The sequence below is a fragment of the Talpa europaea genome (genome assembly GCF_964194135.1).
Source record: "Talpa europaea genome assembly, chromosome: 6".
NCBI classification, from domain to species: Eukaryota; Metazoa; Chordata; class Mammalia; order Eulipotyphla; family Talpidae; genus Talpa; species Talpa europaea.
Genome location: NC_140072.1, coordinates 23,271,611 through 23,293,005, shown reverse-complemented (window position 1 = coordinate 23,293,005; position 21,395 = coordinate 23,271,611). Strand labels below are relative to the sequence as shown.

General features: G+C 39.7%; 1 pseudogene across 1 annotated transcript; it reads left to right on the top strand.

The window, feature by feature from the left end:
* Positions 1-18,481: 18,481 nt before the first annotated feature.
* LOC311172006 (large ribosomal subunit protein uL23-like) lies at positions 18,482-18,940 on the top strand (annotated as a pseudogene). Its single transcript has one exon. The product of its transcript is annotated as a large ribosomal subunit protein uL23-like (transcript).
* The last annotated feature ends 2,455 nt before the right edge of the window (positions 18,941-21,395 follow it).

Sequence of the window (21,395 nt, the reverse complement as noted above, 5' to 3'; positions counted from 1 at the left end):
GGATTTATGTCATCACTTCCAACTCACTCGTAAGAAAACTTTTAAGATCCTACTGGCCAGACTTTGGAAGATACAGAAGTGAGCTACTGCCAGAGTCAAAATATTTCTAATTAAAAATTCTTACTACCCACCCAACATTTGCTTTTCCACGAGTAGACCAGAAAATTGGACAAGCAAAAATTCACATTTGTTCATTATAGTATGTGGTTTCTTCAAACTACCAAGAACTATTGTCATCCCCACATTAATGCCACAACAGGCAAATAACCTTTGTTTTTTCCCACTGAGGCCAAGACTGCTGGGGGGGATCAGTCCAAAGTCACATAACTAGGAAAGGGCAGAGTTCTGACCCTTAAGCCTCACTGTCTGATGCTAATTCTCTTCCTTCCCTTAGAGTATCTCTGTAGATAAGGCTTCTAGAAATTCCTGTTTTGAATTGGAGGATCTCAAAGCCTGCTTTCTACACTGGTAGTAATTCAAAGTTCAGTATTGTTCAGGAGGGAAATGGAAACAAGTTTGAGGTTGATCAGGCCAAGGTACCGGATTCTTGAGGAGCCACTGTTGCTTTTTCTGCAACTAGATCTGAGCCGCAAGGGGGAAGACTGGCTAGCAAGATGCGAATCCTCACCCATTTCTGTCAAATCCACTGACACTGGTGGGGGCACATTCTCACCTGCAAACTCTCTGGTCAGTCACTTCATTGAGGACACACATCATGTTTTATCTCATAATCAGCTGGCACTGGATTTAGTTTTGCATGTTGGGATTTGAGAGCTGCCAATAAAATCTGATGATGGAAAGACGCTTCCCTAAAGCAAGTCAGACATCAGTGGCTCATCCTATCCCTGTGCTCCTCAGGCCCACGTCTCGACTTTCCACAGCTTTATCACATCCTAATATGTCATCTTCAAAAGATATTTTAGATGTTTAGTCAGAAGGGCCCAGATCCTTGAAACTGCTGTCCTCCACCCTGGAAAATCTATTAATTAGTCGTGTTTATAATCTGCACTCAAAACGAAACCACTCTGATTGTTTTTTGTTTTTATTAAAGATGGGGGAAAATACCCTAAAAATAAAATTAGTTGACTGTCTCCCCAGTTACCATGATGACTTATGGGGTTGTGGGGGGCAACTTAATTCCAGAGGCAAAGTCACCCTCAAGCATATGGGGACAACAAAGACTACACTTTCCAAAGTTGTCTGGTAAATTGTCCCCTACTAAAAGATAAACAAATCTCTAGATATATGCAGCTGCAGGCAATTACTCATCCCCATTAAACAATCATTTAAAAGTCTAATTCAAAGACCCTGCTGCCTACACCTGTGTGAGGAGAGTAAACAAGTTATAAGGGGAAAAGTCAACATCTACATAGAAACCCTGTCTGGAAAGGCATGTAAACGGTCATTTTCTGAACACCAATATTAGCCAATCAAGGCATCAAATAACTGTTCTCTTCACTAAGCAGCCTGGGTTACTCCCAGGATGAGTATTTTATTGCTTCTGTTGCTAAATATTGTCAATCTGCTACAGCAATACTAGTCCCATGCTACTCTTTAAAAATGGCATAAAATTAATGATTTGAAAGAGATGTTATGGCCCAATCGTCAACTCCTATTTCTAGCTGGGGACAAAAGAAAAAAGTATGCTTAAAGATTTCACGAAGCAACCAGAAATCTGTGTAAGGCATGAACGGGGAAGCACTACAGGACACATCCCATGATTGATTTTCACCACAAATGTATGGCTCATTAGCATTGCTTTCAAAGTTGAGAACTGATGTAATCCGTCCATAATTATCCAACTAGCAGGCAGCCAAACAGGACTAGAATCATCTCACCCAAGGCCTCAGTCAGCCACTCTCCTAGTCTCAGGGGATGTTTAAGACATGAACTCAAAGTTTACTTTGCTGGACTCACCGGAAGAGTTTTGTTTTTATTAATGACAATCATCTAGATTCAACCACAGGGAATTGATTTAATAGACTTCAGGTATGTCTTGGACAGTGTGATTTTTTTAAGTGCCCAAGTAGTTTTCATGTGCAGCCAAGTTTGCAAATTTCTGGTATATTAAGACCAGGAAGGTGGAGGCTTGGGGATCAGCCAGATCTGGAGCTCAGATATGTCATTTCTAGTTTTATATTTTTGCAAAAATTAGTCTATCTAACCTTAGTTTTCTCACCTGTAAAATGGAAGCTTGGGAGTGTATTTATTGTAAGTTAAATATGATTATATAAGAAGATTCCCAAAATGTCACTATATCCTAACATCATCTGTGAAATAGATTCTATTATTTTAGTGATTTCATTAACTTTAGTGAAAAAAATGTGCATAAAATAGAATAAAACACAGATAAGTTATGCATTGTCTAATGGGTATTATCCATATGCATAAAATATTGTTAAAAATCCATAACGAACCATGCTGGGTATTACCCATTAGCTTTTATGAGATATATTTACATAGCTAATTTAATACTCATTGCATCTCTGTGACATACAGTCCCACATTATAAGTGAAAATGAAGTGCAGGGATACCAGGCATCTTTTCTAATGTCACAGTTCCCAAGTAGCAGAACCAGAATTTGAATTAACTGCCTAGATGTTTCAACGAAAAATCAAGTAACACTCCACACAAACTCAGAGACTGGTATTTTCTCAAAACACAACAAGTTTTATTAGGAGTTTTTTCCAATGTAGATTTCTTATCCTCAACAATTTTGAGTTATCTTTTGAACTGTCTTTGGAGCTAGTATTTAATACCAGAGAAAACACTCATCTTGTTCCTTGTTTGATACACTAAAAAGTCTTTGCCCATTAGTGAGTCACTCAATTCAAATATTTCTGAGTATGGATTTGAGTTTAGGAAACTGACAAGAGAGTTTTCATTAATAAGTTCATAAAAAGGACTCAGTTTAGATTCTTCAGAAGTTTCAGAAAAGGAATTTCAACGATAATAAAGCTAACCTACAAAAAAAATTATTCAAAGAGATTGAGCTTCTTTGGATGGAAAGGTCTGGTGTGTCTTCAGTTCAAATTTCCTGATTTTATTATAGTAACTTTAAGTGTTTAGCACTAGTTCTGAGAAAGCATAAATGAACATCAGGAAATGTCTGATGATTTGGATTACAGGGAAAAATATCCAATTTTTTTTTACTTTGGATTATATTTATTTCAAAAGTCCAATTTGTTCACTGATTTTTTTCTTTTATGTATTTTTTTAATTGAGGTAACATCAGTCTACAATGGTGGATATGTTACTGCACCACACCCACCAGAGAATCCGAAATCCTACACCAAATGGGAGTAAATTTCCCCCCTTGCATAAAAGGTGAAACCACCTGATTTTCTGTCTTCCTCCAAAAATTATATTCCAATCCTATAATCTATATAAAATTAAGAATATTTTGAAAAATGCCTGAAAGCTAATCTCAAAAAATTACCCCCAACAGTCATGAAATACCTTGAAAGAAAACTTTCAAGGCAACAAATGGAAATTTAGTCCAAAAACCATTGAGGCTAGAAGGAATGCTTAAAGATCACCCCAACCTTTCACCCCTCTACCCCATGAGTTAAACTGAGGCCAAAAGATGTTAACAGACTTGTCTGCAGTCTCAAAACTAGCAGACTGGAGACCGGAAGTCATAAAACCTATCTTTGGACACTCAAGGCAGAGCTCCACAACAATTTTTTATTTGGCTCATTTATAATGGGATAACTCCTTCAGACCTAACATGTTTTTAATCATAATGAGATATTTTAAGAGAAAAAACACTAAGTCCAAAAAGTGTTAAACTGCTGAAAATGAATTATGTCCAGAGATTCCTAGCACTAGAAAATCAATAGGTCCCTAGGGCGCAGAAAGGAATGCTTTCCTCGCCTACTTGACAAACAAGGACTCTAGGGGCCAAGGATGCAGATAACCAGTAACGGTAACAGCACTGGCTGACTTCTGCCCTCAGTCGAGCTCAGTGCTCAGGCCTGATGTTCCCATTTTCACCTGTAGCAGAACAAATTTTTTGCAGGTGGGTTCTATTAGTATCCCTGTTTTAAAATGAAGAAACAATACAAAAAGTGTCAAAAAATTGGGCCTCCCTGGTGGCGCAGGCAGTTGAGCGCAGCACTGTGAACCTCTCCGCAGCCTCTGCAGCACCAGTTCAATCCCAGCCGGCCTCGGAGCAACCCACATGGCGAGCAGACCTCTCCTGTCTCGCCCACAGCTCCCCTCAGCAGTGTATTTCATCAGTCTGCCTGTTCTGATCCCCGCTCTGTCTCTGGTGAATCCTCTCACCCTCCCGCACATCTGGCCTGTACCACAGTTCTTGTATAAATAAATCTTAAAAAAAAAAATTATCACATATTTATTGTGGTGGGCAACCTTCTAACATGGCCTGGAGGTCCCTGTGTTCTGGTTTCATTTCACATTTCCTTAGTAGCTGGCTTCTAATAAATAGAATACAGCAACTGTGATGGCTGCCACTTCTGAGATCATATGCCAAAAGATAGTGCTTTTGGCATCTGGTACTATCTAGTTCTTTCTTGCTCACTCCAGCAAAACCACTGTTCATGATGTGAGTTGCCTCATGGAGAGGCCTAAGTAGCATGGAACTGAGGGACTTCTGGACAAGAAAGAGCAAAATTCCAAGGCCCTCTGTCCAATACCATAAAGAACTGAATCTCACCAACAGCCATATCAGTTTAGAAGCTATTCTATCCCTAGTTAAATATTCTAAGATGACTGTGGTCCAGGCCAGCACTTTGACTGCTATCTATGAAAGACCATAATACAGAATCCGGATGACCTACACCAGGATTACCAACCCACAGAAACTGTGCAATAATATTTCTAAAGGCCACAAAGATTTGCATAATCTGACAAGTAGCAATTGATAAATAATTATCTAGTAAATTGAAATCTCAGGATTTAAGTTCAAGGGTATCTGACATCAGAGTCTATTTCTTTCCTTAATACAACAATATCAGAAGGATAATTTATAGAAAATCACAGTTAGCCTTGATACAGTAGGATAAGTCCACATCTTCATTCATTAATTCATTTTTTAAAATATCACTGAACCTCTATTGTGTTAGGCATTCTCCTAGCTTCTGCGATATGAAGATGAATAAAACAAGGTCTCCCTAGTCACTTTCTATTAGAGTAGAAAAATATGCAAAGTAGTAAATATTTTTAAATTATTATCCAATTTAAATGAGTTATTTTCATGACTAAATATACACTTCTGTCCTGACCAGATTTTAGATATTTACTGAGAATCTAATTCCTACCCTTATCCATTTTTTTCTTTTTAGTAGCACAGGCATTAACCCTACTTTATACACACATGCAACATTATTAAAGTATAAAAATCATCATAGTATACAGCACAGTGAAGTTATAAGCATACAGTATCAATATAGTATCATTTATTGCTTCTATCTCTTTACTCAACCTAAGCAACTGTATTAAAGAATGCTTCCTGAAATGAATATAATATATACAGAAGATGTGGAATTCCAAAAGGAATCTATAGGGAAAGAGAGGAAATAAAAATACTTAGAAGTATAAACTAGAAAGGAAGAAAAAATAGGAGGGGAATAAAAGGCCAGGGTGACATTAAAATTGACCCAAAAATTGCAGATAGCACTACTGATTGCTTGCTGTAACTACCCATGTGCTGACTTTTAGCCCCTGATTTCTTCTTTGGTGAATTTGAGGTAAATTTACACTAAAATGATAATCTATGGCTTATTTGAAAATGTATCTGACTTAATTAGCAGAGGATGACAGGAAGGATAATGATGCACTGAATGTGGACTCCAAGTTCCTAATCGTTTTCAGGATGATTTGTCTCAGTTTGGTTGATGAGACTGACAGGTTATGAAGTGCAAGTAGTGACAGCATAAGAAATGTGTTTTTCCTCAAGTGTTTGATAAAGAGCTAGGGCTGCAAATAGAGATTTTTCATGAATTTACATTTCAACACCCATAAATATTTCTTTCTGCCTTTGATAGCTTAAATAATCTTTTGTTTTCTCATCTTTTCAAAAATATTAGATTTGGCTCATGCTTTGGTTTTGCATATTTACTTTCCTTTGCTGCATGAACACTGTTTGCTCCACCCTACAGATGACTCTTGTGGGGACTAACAAAGCAATGTTTTTCCATTTTTCTAAAGCAAAAGAACTTTGCGCTAAATCAGCCATGCCCTAATCATTCTTGCCAGACCAAGTGTCTAGCAGGTAAATGCCTTCAGGGGAATTATCAACCAAGAACATGAAGACTACATTTGAAATTCTTTGTGCTTATCTTAGCTCAGACTGCTGTCACAATACACCACGGACTGAGACCCTTAAATGGCATTGATTTCTCATTCCTGAAGGTTAGGCATTCAAGACCAAGATGCTGGTGTGATTGGGTTCTGGAGAGGACTCTCTCGGCTTGCAGGCAATTGCCTGCTTTGTGGCCTCAACAAAATAGAGAGAGCAAAAATTTTCTCCCAATCGGTGGGGTTTCTCTTTGTTTTGGTTATTGTCTCTTTTGCTGTGCAGAAGCTCTTTAATTTGATGTAGTCCCAGCTGTTTATCTTTGCCTTCACTATCACTGCTTTGGGTGATGTGTCTGTAAAGATGTCTTTGAGGTGCATGTCATGTAGTGTTTCACCTGTATTTCCTTCTATAAATTTTATGGTTTCAGGTCTTATGTCTAGTTCTTTGATCCATTTTGGGTTGGTTTTTGTGCATGGTGTGAGATAGCAGTCAAGTTTCATTCTTTTGCATGTAGCGACCCAGTTTTCCCAGCACCGTTCATGCCCAAAAACAGATGTCTGGATCAAGAAGATGTGGTACATATACACAATGGAATATTACTCAGCATTCAAAAAAGATAAACACATGCAATTTGCAGCAACATGGATGGCGCTGGAAGGGATCATGCTCAGCGTAATAAGCCAGAAAGAAAAAGAAAAATACTGGATGGTCTCACTCATAGCAGGAATCTAGAAAACCTAAATAAGGGACCAGGAAAAAGAATAACTATAAGAAAGAAAAAAATCAAAATCAACATCAACAAACAACTATGAACCAGAGACACGCTATGAGGGGGAGGGCGGGGAAAGGAGGGAGTGGGGTCAAAATAAGGGGGTTGCAATTGTATGGGGAATATAAAAATAAAATTAAAAAAATAGAGAGAGCTTGCTCTAGCCTCTTCCTCCTCTTTTAAGGACACTGATACCATCCTGGGTCTCTCCTTCATGACTTCATCTAAACCTAGTGACCTCCCACCTCCAAATCTCATCACATTGTGGTTAAGTTTCCAATATACAATTGACAGGGAGACGCAAACATTCAGTCCACAGTGGGACTTAACTATTTCTATCCAGTGCTCTGAAGCAATGAACCCACACTGCACTGCGATGCTGGGTCCAGCCTGTGGGCTCATAAAACCAAGGAGCTCAGCAAGGACAATCAGGCCAAAATAGACTACCTATGAAACACAATCAAGAGAACAAACTACATCTGAGAACACCTAACAGAATTTTAAACAAGTGTAACAATGCATAGATTGGCAGAACCTAAGATAAAATGAGCAAAATAAAGGTTGAACACATAAAGCAAGGACAAGATAAATGATTCTTAAAAGTTGAAAAACTGGATTGGAAGACACTGCATTGAAATGCAAACTCAACAGAAGGAATGGGCAGCAGAGAGCACAAAACTGAACTTGTGAAGTGAAAGACCGGATTGAAAAATTACAGAAAGGATATAGGTCTAGAAAGAGAAAACGTGAAGATAAAAGTAGACGTGTCCACAAAAGAGAAAGGGGAAAAATTATGTGAATGACCAATGAGACTTTCCAGAACCAAAGACAGACCTGGGATCTCACACAGTTAAACTGCAAGGAGGTCTGGAAAGACAAAGTCATTTCAGAGACTCATTATGATGAAAATATCTTAAAAAGACAAAGGCATCTAAAAGGAACAAGGGGAGCAAATCTTCAAAAAAACCTGAAGTTGATGTCAGATGTCTCAGCTGCACTGAATACACGAATACAATGGGCTATTATCTTCAACTGCTGAACAGATCATTAACCCCCGAATATTATATTCTACTATGCTAGCATTTAAACATGAAGAAAAATAAAGACATTTTTAGACTTAAGAACTGTCAGAAAATATACCAACATAGAGCCTGCTTCTTCAGAAAGAAATGAAATGAATACAGAAGGAAACAGATATCAGAAGCAAGCAGAAATAAAGAAATTTATACATTTTGTGGTTTAAATAAAAATCAGGAGCCAGAGAAGAGAGATTGGGGATAGAGACGGGGAGGAAGAAGAGAGCCAGATGAGATACAGATAAGGAGTGCAGAGGACAGGGGGAAAAGAAGAAAATATACCCATAACAATGGCGGAGGGGACTTAAAATACTAAAATCAAGTTAGGAATAGACATGGGGCAGGACACGATGTGAGTGTGATCCAGTCCTTTCCTTATTTGGAGGAAGGAGAGATAGGAGTAAGTATAGATGCACTTTATAAGCTGACAGGAGAGAGAGCTATGACATTCAATAATTTAGGAATAACAAGAATAAAAAATTAAACTCCCAAGCCTATACCAAAATAAAAGAAATTTTTAAAAGCATAGCAAATAGGAAACAGATCATACTCAGATATTTTTGTCTTCTAGTCTTTAAGTGTGGTAATGTTGAATCACTCTTCTCTTGAGATAATCATAATGCATTAAAAAACTACTATATTTATTCATGCAATATAATAAGATGTTCATAAATGAAATAACCCGACAATTTTATTTTTGTAATGTTCTTATCCAGTTTTTATATCAAAGTTAATCTATCCCTGCACAATTATTCAGGAAGATTTTATTCTTTTACTATGTTCTGAAGAAACTTAGAAATAATAGGGTCTATTTGTGCTTTGAATAACCTGTAAGGCCCTTTGTGCCTAGCAACTTTTGTGGAGGGAAGGATTCTTTGTTTTAACGCCTTTACTGGTTAACAAGAGTCTATCCTCTATCCCACTTTATCTCCACACACATCTCAACATTCTATCCTTCAACCCAGTGAATGTTACTTTTCACCCCTCTCATTTCTGGCTGTTTGCTCATGTTATATTTTCTTTCTGGAAACATCATCCATGCATCAACCCCAACCTGCACTTTTCTGCCTGACACCCACTTACCTCTTAGCCTGCTGCTTCTCCCAAAAGCTTTCTTGATCCTCCTGCTACACTGACCTTTGTGTAATGAAGTAGTCAACTCCCACAGAAACCTATTTTCCATTAACCTACTCCTAGTTTTATACTTGACACATTTTCACAGTTCGCTTAGAACTGTGACTCCATACAGATGTGTACACACAATGGAATACTACTCAGAAATCAAAAAAGATAAACTCCTGTCATTGGCAGCAACATGGATGAATCTGGAAGAGATAATGCTAAGTGAAATAAGTCAGGCAGAGACTTATTTTCCCCGCCCCCCCCCCCCATATAGTGTGTTTCTGGTTCAGTTGTTTGTTGATTTTGACTTTTTCTTTCTTATAGTTATTCTTTTCCTGGTCCCTTATTTAGGTTTTCTAGATTCTTGCTATGAGTGAGACCATCCAGTATTTTTCTTTTTCTTTCTGGTTTATTTCGCTGAGCATGATCCCTTCCAGCTCCATCCATGTTGCTGCAAATTGCATGTGTTTATTTTTTTTGATTGCTGAGTAATATTCCATTGTGTATATGTACCACATCTTCTTGATCCAGACATCTGTTTTTGGGCATAAATGGTGCTGGGAAAACTGGGTCGCTATATGCAAAAGAATGAAACTTGACTACGATCTCACACCATGCACAATAAATACCAAATGGTGTCACTAAAAGTGGAATATAGAGAAACCAAACCAAGAACCAAAGAAATACATGCTTAAAAGCTGGCTCTTAAAAGTCGAGGTCAGGCACCAAGAGGGAAGGAAGCACAACAGGCTAAGGTGGTAGACTAAGGGCAGTTTGGTGTGGGGTACCCTACAGGGGTGATACCTGATGGAGAGAATCCCAATGTCGCCACAATTTTTAAAAATCTAATAAAAAAATCATTACCACATTCACAGGAGAGATTAAAGCAGGGAAAAATAAGAACTGATGAAAATTAGCTTAAAGAGAGAAAAGCTGGTACAGCCTGATTTCTATGCTTTCTTTTTGGCACATGTTCTTCTCTGTTGTGTGGCATTACACCGACCTCATGGCTTAGGAGTACTTATCAGACCTCAGCAATGGAGAATACTGAAAAGAAAATTGTTCTAAAGTGATTAATATAAAAGAAGCAGACGGTATGTTTCAAATTAACAGAACTCAGCTCTTACAGGATGATCAACTTAACCGGGACATAAGGTCAGCCTGACAGAGCGCCTCTGGGCATTCTGTGGGCAGCTGTCCTTCTGATTTAACCTGTTCACCTGACCTCTCCCTGACACCCCCCCATGAATACCATTGTCAGAATCCTAACATCAAGGTTGTAATGAAATTCCGTGTGAGCCCCTGTGCTAGGAGTGGGTGAGAGGAACCTGCAAGATGCTAGGCTGAAGCCAGACCTGAAATCAGAAGTGAAGTTAAATCCCAGCTACACTAGCCATTAATTTGGTGCCTTGGGCTGGTGGTTTTAGTGCTCTGCCTTACTTCCTGTCTATAAAATCAGCATCCCCATCTAGTTCACAGGGATCCCTGCCATGAAGATAAAATGAGATTTTTATGTATTTTATAAACTGAAGAATTATACACATTTATTAAGCAAGCAAAGAATCATTGGCTGGCCTGTAAAAAGGCTGAGATATTTCACAGACAGCTTGTACCATTTGTGTACTAAGCAGAAGAGATAATTTTCTAAATGACTGTCTTCTGGCTTGAAAGGTTTATATAATTCTCCTAACTAAAAATTGTACTGATTTCTAAGAGGAGGGACCAAACTTATTTCATCTTTTTTTTTTTAAACTGGGTCAAAAAATTTAACTTACACAACTCAAATGTGCAAGGTGAACCAATCACTGCTTTGGTTAAGGATTATTGTAATCTTTCTTCCAAAGTCCCTAGCCTCTTTACAAACACTTTACATAATCTGATAATTCAAGTGGTCCCTTAAATCTGTGCGATCACTAGGAAGCAATGCTCACAGCCTCAGGTTGCCTCCACCTACCCCTTGCCTATTCCTGAACTTGGCCTGCAGGTGCATGATTGGAGTTAGTATGTGAGTCCTTAAGGACATAGGGGGTTAAGGGCCCCCCCTGAGGTTGTAGGCATTGGCTCATCAGGCCTCTAGGACAATGGTCCTCATGGCCTGCCTGTTCCTGAGCCCCACTGACCTTCCATGCTGAAGCTGGTATAATTCAGATTCTTTCTTCTGGCTCAGATGATGCCTCTGTGCTGATTCTGTTAGGGGAAAAAGGATGTCCCAAGGCTGCCCTGTAACAATTCCTTTGGGTTTGTTTTCTACAGGACACAGACCCATGTGTTACTTAGCACACACTGGCTACACCAAACCCTTAACAGGTCCACTGGCTCTTAAGTCAATAGCTTCCTGACGGAGGCATTAGGGCAACTGGAGAAAGCTCAGCTGCTGGCTTCTCCATGCTGACTTCATCAGTAAACTGTCTTATGGCTGCGTGCCAGAGAAACAAGGCGTGCCCAGGCCCTTCTCAGCCTCCAGCAACAGCATCACTGAACCAACATCCCTGTTTCTCCTCAAACCTAAAGCTAGAGAAGGAAAAATGAGCGCACAATTTTTATCTCTATTCTCCCACATGCTTACAGGACCAGCAGATGGAAGAGGTTCCAAATTCTCCTCCAGCCTGTCCTTCTCCCTGCTAGAGGGCCCTGCAGGCATGAAGAGGGAAGGCATCTTCTTCACACCTGGAAGGGTCTTACTGTAATCTGTGATCTGCCTCAGTTGTTGATTTTCTTAAAAAATGAAGGGAGCATCCTTTTCAGTACCATATTATGACTTGCAAAACTGCTACCTACTGTCTTACTGAATGACCTAATTTTGCATATGGAAATCTGAGTATGTCTTTGTTCTTTCCCTTAGCGTCCCCCAGCATCTCCCCCCATGCTGCCCACAGACAACTGCCATGGGAAGACTGAGCTAGAGTTTCTATTTAGAAAGGAAAGAGGAATTTCTGTCCCAAGTCCAGCACTTCACCTGGGTATTCACAGGAGTGATAACTCTTTGGGGTGCACATAATCAGATGTGATCTGCTACTGGGGTGACAGTTTCCGAGTCAGGGCTGACTACCACCTGCTACAAGGCAGCTCAACTCTGGACCTGAGTAGCAAGACTGGATGGCAGCTGGAACAATGTTTGGAGATTCTCAAATTTCTCAAGTGAATTGTTCCAACTGGTGCATACTAGAATTTCCTACTTCTGGAAAAAAGCACCTCGATCTTAGTAATTCTTGATTTATAGTCCAAGTTTCTCCATTTTACCTTTATCTCAGAAGACTGGAAATCAACAACAACAAGCTGTGCTGGAGATAAAAACAGATTTTCCCTGTGCTTTACTTACTAAGTTGCATTCTTTCATTTTTACTATTATGTGTGGAATTATAGAATTTATCAAAGCCTCGTGATTAGACTTCCCCCAAACCACACCTCCAGCTTTGCTAAGTTGCCAAGACTCATCCTGCTCACAGGAACAAGGGCTGTGTTCTCGCGCAGTGCCTGGGTGCCCTAGAGGTTATTATGCTGTGACCGGAGAGTGACACTACCAGGCCCCTCTGCTGATCTCTCGGATTAAGGGCGTCTCTTCTTCCAAGAAAATAAATATGTCTGAGAAGGTGAAAGAGGTCATTTGTGAAAAAAAGGTAGGCAGGCTCTGTTCCAGAGCTAGCCAGCATGGGGTTAGGAGGAGTTCGACAGGGAGGAGTGACAGAGCTAGGATCAAATTGTTATAGGGCAGCCCCGATATTGAACAGGTTGCCTGGCTGTGGGTCCTCACCCGCGCGCTTACAAGGGACTTATTAATACTCTACTGCAGGCACACACAAAAGGTTAATAAAAGGTTTATTTACAAGGGAAAGGGAAATAAGGAAAATATACAACTCAGGGAGAAAATAGGGAAATAAAGTCTTTAATGCGTCCTACCTGATCCCCCCTACCCGGAAACCCAATGGCACTCTCAGCGCTGGCCGGACGCTGTGAGCTGGTGGGGAGCCAAAATGGGGGACCCCCCCCCCAAAACCCACGTGTCTGGCTTTATACCAACCTGGCTGCTTAACCCCACCCTCAGGTCCCAGCCACCTTCCCTTTGGTGGTGATGGGATTTGGAGTTCCCAGTGTCTTGGGCTTTGGCCTGGGGTGGGGGTGGAGTCCACAAAGCCTGTATGGAATTAGCTTTAGGACATCCTTTCCCCCTAACAAAATGACATTTGCATGTATGTACAATAGGCCTATTTTAAAAATAGCTCCTGGCATATTTATTCTTCTCTGTAATTGTTTCTTTCCCTACAGCACTTTGTTTTTGTCCTAGAGAAGACAAGAACAAAGACCACCTGGGGCAAAAGCAAATGTAAGGACCCTCCCTATTGTTCAAAAAGGGGGAACAGGAAGTCCATGCTGTAAGGAAAGAAGTAGCTGGTGAATGAGTGAGCTGCATTGCAACTGGCAGGTACAATTTATAAGGAATAAAACAGGAAACCCAGTCAGCAATAGGTCGAGGCATGTTCTAGAATTAACTTTATGGATAATAAAACATTCCATCCTCGTTTTTAACTCCTATCATTTTTTTTCAATAGGTTATAAATAGAAAATGGAGAAGAGCAACTCTGTATCAATTCCTCCTTACATCCCAAAAAATATCAGTAAAGGGTCTTTGTGTGCAGACTACTAACAATTCTCCTGAAGCACAGCTTTGATTAAATTCTAACATCTTAAACAATGACAGGGATAAAATGCACTGTTGAATCTGATTAGGGATCATCGTCAGCCTTCATGGCAAATGTAAAGAAATGAAATGAAACTGTACAGTTGCATGGAAGATAAAATTGAGAGGATTATGAGAGATGAAGCAATGGAAGAAAACTCCTTGGCTGCAAAACTAAGACTTTTCTTGTAGGAATTCAGGGTCATTAAACCAAAATCAGACTTCTGGCCTTCTTCCCAAGCAAAAGCAATCTAGGAGGATGAAAGAGATCATTTATGAAAAGGAAGAGACATGCATAATCATTGAAAAGGTACATAGCAGAAGAGTCAGATCATAAGACAGTTCATGGACATTCACAATGTTAACAGGAAGGGGTTAATGTCACTTAAAAGATGAGAATAAAGGTAAAACACTAGCATGCTTAGGGCTGGGGTCTGATATCAGGACGAATGAGAATAAATGTTGGGTGCGCAAAGCCAACATATGCCTATTACAACGCCATCCTTAGCTTCAGCTTCTCTCTCTCTTTCCTAAGGAAGAGTAGTGTAAAGCAGGATTTGGGTAGGCTCATGTCTTGGACAAACACTATCTCCTTAATACCCCCCAACATCACTATTGTGTATGTCTGGCCATGTGGTTGCTTAGATGGCTTCTCTCCTGTCCCTGTGTTTCAGGGCAAGGAGAGGGGCAGCCCAGACCCCGCAAACCTGCCGGCTCTAAACAGGTTCTGCCATCCGCTGCATCAACACAAAACATATGAGACTTTAATGGGAAGAAACTTTAATACAATTAGGAAACAATAGAGGAAAGGCAAAGAATATAGTTTCTAAATCAACCACCCAAAGTTACTCACCCCCTCGTGGGTAAAAGTCCACCCAAGTAGGATGGGCCCAGAGCAAGGCCCCAAAGCCTGTCACAAGTCTAAAGCATCTTCCAGTGGGGACGCACAGAAAAGGATCAGAAACAACTAGACAAATCCGGGAAGACAAGAACAAAATCAAGATAAAAGCTGCCATTGTTATCCTCCCCACGGGTCTCTCACCCACATCTGTGTCACCCAGTCCACGACCAAAAGGCAAGCACAGTTTCTTCACGTGCCTCTCAGCTCCATGTGCCTCCTCCAGGGCTCCTTTTGGCTCCCCATTCTGCTTCCTTCATTCCTCAGTCTCTGCAGCTTCTTTTCTCTCTACTCAACTCCACCCTCCTTTTGGGTGGGGCAGGAAACCTGGAACCACCCCCTTTCCTGGGGAACACCTGTTAAATTTACTCCCTATAATCTAGAACATGACACAATGTAAGGACCTAACAGACCCTTGCCAGTTCCCACTCTAGTTTGTAAAATGACACTATAACATCTCTTTGGTTGGGATTACAGACCATACCCACACTTGTAGCAGCACTATTCACAACAGCCAGAGGTGGAAGCCACCCAGCAGTCCATGGACAGATGAAGGGATTAACAAAATCAACAGTTGAAAGGTTAACATAATGTATTGTATACATAAGAGAACAGAATATTATTCAACTTTAAACAGGAAGCAAGTCTTGCAGCTGCTACAATGTAGATGGACCTTGAGGACTCTGTGCTAAGTGAAAACAGCCAGTCACAAATACTGTGTGATACCTAATGTAGTAAAATTCATAGGAACAGAAAGTCTTTGGTTACCAGAGACTAAAAAAAGGTGGAAGGGGAATTTTTATTTAATGGGTATAGAATTTGTTTTTGCAAGATGAAAATATTCTGAAGCTCTGTTTCACAACAATATGAATATCCTTTATACTACTTCATTGCACACTTACAAATGGTCAGATTGGTAAATTTTATGGGTTTTGCCACAATAAAAAAGGACCCTCAGCTTCACGTCAAAATCATCACCTCTGGCTTTGATGTTCTGTGTACCCACATATAAAATCTGCTAATTCAGGTCCAATCAAAAAAAAAAAAAAAAAAAACTTGAATCATTGTAAAATGAATAGCTCAAGCCAGTTTTTGTGCAGAATTAACCAAAATCTCTATGAGAACAAGGCATTAGACTTTTGAAGGTGTTTTATGGCTTAATACAGCATGTGAAAATAAACCGATTATTAGTGGTATCCTTATGGTTGCTGCCAAATGGAAGCAGGAATGCTGCCAAATATTGCAATTAAAAAGTACTGTGGGTGTAGAGAGTGTACATTTCCCCCTTCCCTGAGAATCAGAAACTGGAGTTTTCCCCACAGTGTTTGGGATTCTGAGCTGGGCATTAGGGATAAAGGCAATAAGCTATATATAAACGTTAATGAATGAAACGAATAGGTAGGTTTGAGAGGCACTGTCTAGAGAATCCAAACACAGCATCCATTTGACAAGGAAGGTCAGAACAAGATAAGCGAATGCAGCCCAAGGCTTGCAGTTAGATGAAAAGGCTTGAAGTCTCTCTGACCTCTTGCACTTGGCCAAATAACTTTATGTTATATTCCCCAAAATGCACAAGCTCTTTCATCTCACAAGCATTTATCCCAGTGACAACTGTATATCACAAATATTGACTTGAACTCAATATTCTAATGACCTAACTTCATACAATGAAATTTACTCATCTTAAAATGTCAGAAATCACGCCACTCCAGAATTTGGTGAGAAATAAAGGACATGATCCACATAAAGCACTTTGTTTAGTGCCTGGGACGTGACAGTAGCCCAGTTTTTCATTCATTCAATTAACCTCTTTTGAAGGCATTATGCTTAAGGCCTTGGGTATAAGACTCATTCTGCTCTTAGGTCTTATTCCCTCTTACTGAATGAACATACATTCATAATTGTGATGTGGGAGAGGGGCAGCAGAATGGATAGCACAGATTGGGGCCAGAGGGACAAAGAGAAATAGACTTCAGAGGGAATGGCAGGTGACCTGAACTTGCAAGAATGGGTAGGACTGAGAAATAGAAAAGGGGGTGGAAGGGATAATCGTCTCATTTGACAGGTGAGGAAACTGAGTGTTAAAGCACAGAAGTCACTTGTTCCAGAGCCCTCATTAGCAGAAAGTGAGGCCCAAACCTGAATCCAGGCAGTTCAGCTCAGAGCCCAGGCCCTGCTCCTGTTTCCCACCGACTCCGACTCCTCCTTACTTATTCCTCTTTTGGAATGAGATTCAGGGAATAAATTTTTAAAATGAAATAATTCTGATTAAACTACAGAAAACTTCCTGACCCAGTTAACATCCTCATGCCCATGATTATAAGCCTTCCTTTCTTTACCTGAGACCTGGGTCTCCAGCACAAGCCAACTCTATGGAGGCCCATTCGTTTAAATAAAATTAAAAAAAAACTTAAAAAAAAAAAAGGGGACATCGTATTTGGAGGTCAAGAGCCCTACTGCCTGCAGCTTTAATCTTGGCACGATCACTTCACTTCAGATGTTTATGGAGCTACTGTTTATAGAGAGGATTGAATCTTTCCAGAGGGGACAAGAATGACAGACCTTGGGCCTATCAACTTTGAGGGTCATTGGGAGATTTATTTCATCTTCTTGAGGTATTCTTCCCCAGGTGAGAATAGTGACATTTACCAGACATTTCTCACACACTGACCAAGACTCGGGTTCATTAAAGTTCATATTTATCTGAGTGGGGCACTGGAACCTTTAAGGAAAAACAGTCTGGCATTTGTTGATATTGGCTCACACTCATGATCCAGTGGGGTCCGATGGTCACTGAAAATATGACACTTTTTTTGCTGGCTACTATAAACCACATTAACCATCCAGACTGATGGCCTGTCCTCTCCTTCCCAGTGGGAGTCATATTTTTTTTTTTTTTTTTTGTTTTTTTATTTATTTTTTTTTTAATTTTTAATCCTTTTTTATTTTTTTTTTTATAAATTTTATTGTTATATTCCCCATACAATTGCAGCCCCCCATTCTGACCCCAATCCCTCCCCTCCCGCCCCCGCCCCCCTAAAAGTGTCTCTGGTTCATAGTTTTTTGTTGATTTTGATTTTCAGTTTCTTATAGTTATTCATTTTCCTGGTCCCTTATTTAAGTTTTCTAGATTCCTGCTATGAGTGAGACCATCCGGTATTTTTCTTTTTCTTTTTGGCTTATTTCGCTGAGCATGATCCCTTCCAGCGCCATCCATGTTGCAGCAAATTGCATGTGTTTATCTTTTTTGAATGCTGAGTAATATTCCATGGTATATATGTACCACATCTTCTTGATCCAGTCATCTATTTTTGGGCATTTGGGTTGTTTCCAAAGCTTAGCTATTGTAAACAGTGCTGCTATAAACATAGGGGTGCAGGTGTTCTTTGGAATTGATGTTTCTGTGTCCTTTGGGTAAATACCTAGGAGTGGAATTGCTGGGTCATATGGAAGCTCTATGTTTAGTAGGTCCAGAAATCTCCACACAGCTTTCCACAGTGGTTGGACCAGTTTGCACTCCCCCAGTGGGAGTCATATTAATCTATATTCCGTTGATTCCAGCTCTCTCAAGTAGTTTCCTTCTCATAATCTCTTCCAACTTATGTGTCATAGAAACCCTCCAATGACACCCTATGTAGTTCATTTTCCACAAGAATGCAGAAATAGCTCAAGCTTTTCATGAAAATGGCACCAAAAGTCAAGAAGAAAGCCCCTGGCCCTCCCAAAGCCAAAGTCAAAGCAAGTGCTTTGAAAACCAAGAAAGCAGCGCTGAAAGGCATCCACAGCCACAAGAAAAAGGAGATCCACACATCATCCAGGTTTCAGAGGCCAAAGACACTGAACTCCAGAGGCAACCCAATTATCCTCAGAAGAGCTCCCCCAGGAGAGCTTATCCCATCATCAAGTTCTCCCAATCACTGATTAGTCAAGAAGAAAATAGATGACAACACATTTGTGTTCACTGTCAATGTCAAGGCCAACAAGCACCAGGTCAAACAGGCCACGAAGAAGCCCTATGGCAATGAGGCGGCCAAGGTCAGCACCCTGATTAGACCTGATGGAGAGAGGAAGGCATGTGTTCACGTGGCTCCTGACCATGATGCTTTGAATGTTGGCAACAAAACTGGGATCATCTAAACTGAGTCCAGCTGACTAATCTTAAATATTTTTCTCATTAAAAAAATAGTTGAAGAGATTATTCCAGAGCTACAACCTATGTGGAAAATGGAAAACCAAGGTAGTGAAAGCAAAAGGAGTGGGAGCTCCACTCTGGGGAAGGACAGGTAGCCAGAATGACAACTTTCCTCTCCCTCCTCAATATCTAATAGAATTAATAGCTCCCACTTATGGGATATTTATTAGCATGTGGCCACATGCTTTATCCACCTAAGTTAATTCATATAACAACTCTGGAAGACATGTTATTGCTTAGATTTTATAAAGAAAGTGAAGCTGAGAGTAGTGAAGAAACTTACTACTGAGGCCACTGAGGTCACAGAGCCTCTAAGTGTCAGAGCAGGCTGATTCCAGTTTCCTCTGTCCCCCTCCCACCTATTTTGATTCAGTTACTGGCCCATGAAGACCCCTGACTAATCTGAAAGCAGAAAAGGAAGGGATTGGAAGGAACTGATATAACTAAGTAGGCATCTCCCAGGCTCAAACTGTTATAATATTTATGAGATAAAATTAATAATCAGGATGCATAAACCCAAAGTTGAGGACTCACCCAGTACAGGAAAGAGAACAGGTTTGTAGCATGAGACAGACGCAGGATCTATTCTAGTCACATTATGTGGCTTCTCTGAGCCTCTCGGAATTCTCTCCATTAAATGGAGTTACCCCCTCCTAGTTCAGAAGGTTGTTAGGACTCCATAAATTATTTAATATAAAGTCATATAAAATTCAGTAAATGCTTGAGAAATACTAAGCCCACAGCCCCTTCCTCTTGCTGGCCCCAATACTCTCTTGTCCAGTCCCTGAACTCATACAAGTGAGCACCCAACAACAGAAAAATCTCAGTCCAATCAAATGTGTAAGTGTCCTGGCCCAGGTTTCTCTTTTGCAAGCTCTCTGTCTGCAGTTTTCTTACTCACCGAAAAAAAACAAACATTTTGAATAAAAATCACCCTTACTCAGTTTTATTTTTTATGTCACTCCCTTTTCGACACAAGCTTCAATCACATGTGGGAGAAAAAAATGTACGTAATATGCTTTCAGATATGATTTCCCTCCTTCCATCTTCCCTCTGGGCACAGTTCCCAGAAAAAGTCTTCATACCTCATAAAAATCACTGGCTTTATTATTAAGAGTTTAGTTCTGGCTAGTCTGTCTCTGTCCCAAAAGGTCTGGTTGTTAGAGGTTTTTTTTTCCCCCACATTGCTCTAAAGGAGACTAACAATGGAAAAAAATAAATCTCTATAGGCAGCTGCAAATTTTATCACCGTTAAGCCATTACAAATATGACCATATATGACAAGCCACACTTGATAAGCAAAGATGCAGCTACAAGAAATAAACTCGTGACAAGGAAATGGTAATTACGTGACTTGACACAGGAGTTAGCTAACACTAAGAGCATAATCATTTTGCAATATGTAAGTATATCAAATCAATACACTGCACACCTTAAATTTAGGATTATAATATTACATCTTATAATTTTACATCTTGTCAATATTACATCTTGTCAATAAAGATGGTAGAAAAGAAATACATGGCCCAAGAGTCACAATCAAATGTTTTGAATTATATCATCCAAGAGAACAAAATTCATTTTCTAATTTGTATGTAATTATGATTAATTTTCCTTGCAAATTTTTATATTTTGAAATCCTCCCCGAGTTTCACTACCCAGTGACTCCCTCTCATCCACTCATCTCCTGCCACATCCTCCCATCCTTCTCACAATACAATTTAATGGTATCCAATTGATGCCTGGAGAGGACTCTAGTCCCTAACAGGTAGATGTCACATAATTCGTTTTGGCTCCTGGCTCAGGATCTTGCACATAATGGATGCTCAATAAATACTTAAAATCAGTTGAACCACATCATATGCATCACTTTAATATCAAATAGAGCCTAAAATATTACTATCTGCATTAAATTTCATATAGCCTTAGTTATTTTATTGAGTTGGTGGATTGTTAACTTCTTTAAGGCAAGCGTGGCACTTTACACAGAACACATTGTACAATGAAACATCCCCTGAATATTCAATGGAGTGTAAATTAAATTGAACATTCCATGTAACTAACAATTGGTGAGCAGGATAGGAAGCAGCTCAAGGTCCTATATATCACCACTTTTATGGAAAATAGATGCTAACTCTTGCAGCAGACAGATCAAGAAAGAATTCACTTAATGTGTGGAAAGGTTCTTTCTCTCACTTAAATAAGGAAAGTGCATTCATTATATATAAGGTTCCCTCTAGTTATAAAAGAATATAATACATTCTTCACAGCATTGGTAGGATATAGATGATGTTTGTAAATTGTTTAGCTCAAAGACGAGTGAATACTAACAAAGAGCTATGTGATAGTGATGATAACCATGATGATGAAAATAATAGAGTTCAGTGGCAATAACTCAGT